Below are 7,156 nucleotides of genomic sequence, written 5' to 3'. Positions count from 1 at the left end.
CAGGCACAAGATAACAAGGCAGTGTGTTTGTATGAGTAAAACCAAGTTCTGCAAATAGCTATAATTTTACAGCTGAATGGGTTTTGGACATGTGCTTCTGCTGTGCATGCTCTTGAGCAAACCCTTTTTCTGGCAGAGTGATTCACAAAATTGGGAGTCCCAGGGACGAATATTCAGGAAAGCGGCCAGCTGAGGGCACATCCCACCAGTGCCGTGCAGCCACTTGGGTTAAATCCTTGTTGCTGCATTTAAAAAGATCGTGCAGTTGATCTGGCTGGTAGGGAGTGATTGCTGGCTGGCATCTCAGAAAACACTGGCCGGCTTGTGCCCATCACTGGTTATGAATGCATCTCTTAAATATTTGGAGTCCTCTGCTGAGCTGTGCTGGGCACTGAGGGGATTAAAACTTGTGGCTGTCAATTAAAGTTGTCAGCTCTGTGTATGCTGCATGGCCTGAGCTGGTTTTGGGAACCACCAGCAAAACCATCTGGGGGCTTGCTGGCTCCCACCTCTTCCTGGGGCTGCCCTGCGGTCCCTGTGGGGGGCTGCCTTTTGGGGTGCAGTGCCCATCCTGGGGCTCAGCCAGTCCTGCGGGGGACCTTTGCAGCAAGAGAGGAGCGATGACTCTGGGAGGCAGAAACTCCTGGCAGGTGTGCTGCGGGGAGGAAAAACAGGGGGTGCATCCTGGGGGGCTTTGGGGGATGAGTCCTGCCTTCCCAGGAGCCGCTCACCACTCTGACAGGAGGCGAGCAGCCAAGCAGGCTGGGGATGATGCTCTGCATGCTTTAAAAGAAACAAAGCTCCTGCTTCTCTGGTGGGCGGCCTTGATTGCGCAGCATCTCTCCAAATACAGGAGGTGTTTTAGGTAGACTTCAGCGTGACCAGCGGTCATGATCAGCCCGAACAGCTTGCTTAGACCAGAGCCCCAGGCAGCGCAGGAGATGAATTTGCCTTGCATTTTAAAACCATTTCCTTTGAAATGAGTCACTAAGTTATTTTTTTTTAATGTATCACCTCCACTGCTTTGTTACTAACAACAGGTCCAGCAGCTCAGTTAACAGCTTCAGGAAGAGATTTATCAGGCAAAATGCAGAGCTATTTTACAGCCCACAGCTCTTTTGTTGCTTTGACATGTCACTTGTACTTGTAGGGAGCACTGACAAACTTTTCACTTGTGGCAGGAACTGCACCAAAGACCCTCGAAACAAGCAGATGCTGGTTTCATCAAGATGCATCCCAGCCCTCACTTGCAGACTGAGCTTTGAAGATAGATCTCCCTGCCTCTGGCGATGGGCAGTCTAAGGGAAAAGCATCCTCTGAAGATCTTGGGTGGATGACGGGCATCTAGGGTCCCACAACTTTTCCATGCCAGTGCTGCCCTTTGTCAGGAAAAGAGAAAACCAGAGTCTGATGGGTCTCTGCCACCACTATCAGTTTTTGCTTGGTAATTGCTGCTTTAGGGTGAAGGGCCTTAAAAATGTGTGTATACTGGGTTCAGCCTGATGCTTGGCCAGCCCCATCTCATGGAGAGGGCACTGGAGGGAGGTTGCCCTGTTCCAGCTGGAGGGGTCTTAAACTGCATCACGGTCTGGCACACTCATGGCCAGGGTGCTGATGATAGCCAGGGTGAGAGGGGCCTGAGGATGCAGTGCTTTGGGTGAAAAGTAGGTTCACCTAAGGAGGTTCAAGATGGGAAGTGAAAATCGTCATCAGCTGGGGACAGCACATTAGGCTGAGGCCAGTGCTCATTCTTTAATGAATTGGAGGATGTTAAGGGAAAAGTGGGAAAGCAGTGCTGCACCTGTGTGGTGGGTTCCCTGGCTGGACATCAGGTGCCAATCAAGCCACCCTATCAGTCCCCTCCTCAGCTGGACAAGGGACAGAAAATACAACAAAAAGCTTGTGGGTCAGGATAAGGACAGGGAGAAATCATTCACCAATTACCATCACAGGCAAAACAGACTCGACTTGGGGAAAATGAATTTAATTTATTACCAATCAGATCAGCATAGGGTAATGAGAAATAAAACCAAATCTCAAAACACCTTCCCCCCACCTCTCCCTTCTTCCTGGGCACAGCTTCACTCCAGGATTCTCTACCTAACCCCCACAGTGGTGCAGGAGGATGGGGAATGGGGTTTACAGTCAGCTCATCACACGTTATCTCTGCCCCTTCATCCTCTTCAGGGGCAGGACTCCTCACACTCTTCCCCTGCTCCAGTGTGGGGTCCCTCCCATGGGAGACAGTTCTCCACGAACTTCTCCAACGTGGGTCCTTCCCACGGGCTGCAGTTCTTCACTAACTGCTCCAGCATGGGTCCTTTCCATGGGCTGCAGTCCTTTAGAGGACAGACAGACCCACACACTGCTCCAGCGTGGGTCCCCTGCAGGGTCACAAGTCCTGCCAGAAAACCTGCTCCAGCGTGGGCTCCTCTCTCCACAGATCTGCAGGTCCTGCCAGGAGCCTGCTCCAGCGTGGGCTTCCCACAGGGTCACAGCCTCCTTTGGGAACCCACCTGCTCCGGTGTGGGGTCCTCCCCGGGCTGCAGGTGGAGATCTGCTCCACTGTGGACCTCCGTGGGCTGCAGGGGGACAGCCTGCCTCACCATGGTCTTCACCACGGGCTGCAGGGGAATCTCTGCTCTGGCACCTGGAGCATCTCCTCCCCCTCCTTTTGCACTGACCTGGGGGTCTGCAGGGTGGTTTCTCTTACATGTTCTCACTCCTCTCTCCGTCTGCTGTTTCTGTGTGTCCCACAACTTTTTTTCTTTCTAAAATCTGTTATCCCAGAGGTACTACCACTATCGCTGATGGGCTCGGCTTTGGCCGGCAGCGGGTCCGTCTTAGAGCCGGCTGGGATGGGCTCTGCCGGACACAGGGGAAGCTTTTGGCATCTTGTCCCAGAAGCCACCCTGTAACCCCCCTGCTACCAAAACCTTGCCATGCAAACCCAGTACAGCTGGCCAAAAGAGCGAAGGGTGTATGACGCTTTCCTTCCACACTGGCTAAGGAGGAGTTTGCTGAGAGTGGTGGCGGTGTTGATCTTCCAAAAAGGCCATTCTGGAAATGTCTTACCCATCCCACTCGAGTACTTTGGTGGTACCACACATCTGAAGTGCTTTTGCGTGTCTGAAAAATCCCAGAGCCATCCACTGAGCCTGGCATTCACATCCTGTCCTGCTTCATTAAAAGCATGTTGCAGGCTATTTCTGGAGTGTGTGATGACAGTACCTTCTCTGCCAGAAATGTAGCAGCATGATGGCTATGGTCTTGCCCTGCTTGTGTTGGTAAGTTTGTGAGCACCAGTACAGGAAGACTAATGAAGCTCATGCTTGCAAGTTGCTTGGGGGAAAAAAGTACCAGCAGCATATTCATGCATTGGGGGAGCATTGGTAAATTAGTGCCTCTTCCCAAACACACATTTTTGGTAAAGGCTAAGGTCTGTGTTTTGCAGCACCCTGTCTTTGCAGTATTGCCAGTGTAAGGCATAAGGTCAGGCACTTTCATTCTTATAAGCGAAGCCAAGTGCTGAACTTCCCACTAGATTACCTTGTTTGCAGTGGGCTGTTTTAATCAAGCAGGGGGCAAATGAATGGAAATGGGGGGGAAGAGGCAGCTGAAACGTGTCAGGAGTTTATGACCTGCACCTTCACGCAAGCAGAGTTTGCAAGCCTTCTATAGCAAAATGTATGTTCAAAGGATATGAACAGGCAGGTGGCATTCCTTTTTTGAGGCTGTTTCATTGTGGAATGCTGTGGGCAGACCCAAAACTTAAATTTGTGCTTTCTGTACTATTTAGGGGTTCATGTGCACGCCAAGAAAAGACCAGTTTGTTGGTACTCATTGAAAGTGTATTTTCCACAGAGAAAAGCATCTTTTAAGAAAAGAGTGGAAGGTCTTTCTGTTTTCTGTCTTCTTCTTTTTAATACATGCATGGTTTCAATACCACAGCCCAAGCAGATCCGCTGCCAGTCCCAGTCAATATAGTGGTAGCCTCCTGTGAGACTCAAAGTGAAGAAAAAGGCAGCAACTGTTGGCACTGGAAAGGCCAAACTGGTTAATGCTGCATTTGCATCAGTCTTCATTTTGCGGTGCAGGCTGCATTTTTTGAGCTAGGTGTTAAACAGCAAGAGCAAGCAACAAGATTGCAGCCAAGAGTAGGAGATGAAGAACCCAAAGCTGTTAGACATTTAGAGGTTGTCACGGCCTGACAAAATTCATCTTCAAACAGTGCAAGTGTTGGCTTAGTCAATCCCTGAACTATTTGTAATTACCACTGAAAATTTGCAAAGGGCAGGTAACGTACCAGAAGAATAAAAAAGTGCATCATAGCTCCTGCACAACAATCATGACAGATTGTACTACACCAGCCTGATTTTCTCCTGTGACGAGGTAAGAGCTGATGCTGACGCTCAGGAGCACTGCCAAGGCTTTTTATACCTTCTGCTACATGGCTCTCTGCAGCATGGTTTAAATGAGATTACTAGGTAGGTGCAGACTTTGTTGGATGATTGCATCCAGTGCCAATGGTTTGTGGCCACATGGCAGAGATACTCCAAGTATGAAGTTTAGGATTGTTTGGGTTTTTTGTTTGGTCAGTCTGGTCCCACTTGGTATTTTTATAATTGACCTGAATGCTGGACTGTGGCATGTGCTTCTGACCTCTGCAGGTGACGTTAAACTGGGAGGCACTGCCCTGGAGCACAGGAGTAGGGCTGGAAAGGATCTTGGCAAACTGGAAAAGTGGTTTGGAAAATAAAAGGGATTATTCTGAAGAAGGACAGCCGCAAACACTTGCTTGTGCAAACAATTCCTTTGTGTCCCTACAGCATGTCTGGGAAACTTCTTTCCCTTCTGATGGCTGACAAGCTGCTCCTGGGCACACAGAGTAGAAAAGGAAAAAGATAGCAACTACCCTTATGAGCACAGGACATGAAAAAAATGGTATCTCATACTGCTCATATGTGCTGGCTGGAAATGGCCTGGAGATTGGTCTGGGGTGGGGAGCTGAGGAGCTGAGGGTGTCCCTTGGGGCACTCAGCCGTGAAAAGGGAAAACACCAGAATGCCTTTGGATGTCAAGTCCTTGGGTGCTGGGTGCCCCTGAGACCATCTGACGCTGGAGAGGTGGCCTTGGAGATGCTTGGACATGGAGGTAAGCACTGGGGAAGAGCAGAGATGTTTCCCTTCTCCCAGCCTGCTTACTTACCCTCCTTCCTTTCCCCACCCCTTGTGTCTGTGCAAATAAGACAAACAGGAACAAAAACACCCTGGGGGACCATAAGCAGCTGTGATAAAGAGGAGGAATGCAGCAAACAGATTATTTTGGAAGGCATGGGACCACTGTCATCCTCTTCCTGCAGACACTGGGGCACTGGAGGAGACGGTGGGATCAGGGGCTCTTCCCACTGTGCTGTGCAGGGGCACTGAGGCTTTTAAGTATGAAAGGCTTCTGGGTGCTGCAGAAAAAAATAGTAGAAAGTGGAAAAGTGTGTTTACAGCTGCTTTTAAGGACAGGATGGCACATTCAAACCAGGGCTTGTGTGCTCTGGGCATGGCAGCCATGGAGGGATGCCATCACTGCAGGCACTGCCAGGGGTGGCAGGAGGGATGGAGCTGCAGAGTGGGAGCGTGTGTTAGGCTTTAGCCTTCAGCCAGCAGAGAAAAGGCTTTTCCTGCAGCACAAGCCCCTATGCAACCCATGCTTTAGTGTGAGTCCGTCCGTGCCTGGCCAGCAAAGGCGGCTCATCTCCAAGGTCTGCATGGAAACTGATGGGGGATGAGGGGTTCACTCAGGCACGCACCATGAGCCCATAGTGAGGCTGGCAGGAGCCTCATGAGCCGCGGTCCAGCTTGCTGGGCTGTGTTACTGCCCTGAACAGCAGCTGCTGAGGCATTTAGTGGGAACACACAGCTGCTGATACCACATGTAAAAAAGCTCCAGCTGGACATGGTTGCTAAGTCCCATGGGGAAAGAAAAGCAGAAGCAGAATAAAGGTAGGGGAAAAGAACCAAAAAAACCTGTACGTGATATTACAGAGATTAGGAGAAATGTAAAGCTGCAGCTACACACAGCACAGCAAAAGCCAAACCATGTCTTGGGCATCCCCTCCTTCGCTGCAAGGGCAGTTCAGCTCTGGCAGGACAGATGGAGGCAGGGGGGTGGGAAGGGGATGCTGCAGAGAGCGGCAGGGCACAGGCAGCAGTTTGGGCCTCCCAGGAGAGTTGCTGCCATACTGTGAGACTGAAGGCAGAGTCCAGGAATGTGAGCAGCTGACAGGACCATTTTGTTTGGATGTATCAGGCAGACTGCATCAAATCCTGGCCAAAACATCACAGGGTTGGCAGGGAAATGGAGTCCTCTTCATCTGACTCTTTTGGCCAAGGTAGAGCAGTGTGCACTTGCTCTGCTCTTATGGTAAAAGCACTCCTTCCTCTCAGAGGATGCTTTTCAAAGCAAAGAAGAGCATTGAGAATAGCCTGTTCTAGGAAAAAACCATCAGCTGAATGTCAGACAGTTTTCATCAAGGCCAGAGAAAAATCCCTCAGAGAAGGACACTCAAAGCACTGGTTTACTCCTTGGGGCCCACAAGGACCCAGCCCAGCTCTGGTGTCCCTCTTTTGGCCTCTCTGGGGTCAGGTGCTGGAGCTACAGGCAGAGGGTGTTTTGGCATTTGGCCTTGGGATGCTGCTTTGATAGTACCCACCCCAAAACTGCAAGCAACGGGCTCACAGCTGGGGTCTGATGCAACCTACTGTAACTGCAGCCTAGCAGCTCTCTGGGGAGCCCGTTTGCAAACGGTGCCTAGGTACAAGCACTGCTTTCAGGGGGAAGGCAGAGAAGGCTCCCGTTGGACACCTCTCTTCTCTGCATTGGCGTGGGAGCAGTGCATTGCTCAGGGGGACGCAGGGTCCAATCCCCCACTGAAAATGTCCATGAGCGGGGTGTGGAGGGGTCCTCTGTCATGGGGCTGCCAGGCTGGTCTGAGTCAGAAGCTGTGCCAGCAGGCAAAACACAGGCTACTGGGACCCCCAGGAGACAGATATGGGGTTCTGTGGCTATGGGAAAATGACAGCAGAGCTAAAGGGTGGGCAGGTGGGGATGAGGGCGGCTGCTGCCCAGGTGCCTCCTCCCAGCAAGCAGAAATACACCAGGT

This window comes from Haliaeetus leucocephalus, unplaced genomic scaffold (assembly GCF_000737465.1).
Source record: "Haliaeetus leucocephalus isolate CR32 unplaced genomic scaffold, Haliaeetus_leucocephalus-4.0 Scaffold605, whole genome shotgun sequence".
Taxonomy (NCBI): domain Eukaryota; kingdom Metazoa; phylum Chordata; class Aves; order Accipitriformes; family Accipitridae; genus Haliaeetus; species Haliaeetus leucocephalus.
Note: the sequence above shows the minus strand (reverse complement) of the source record.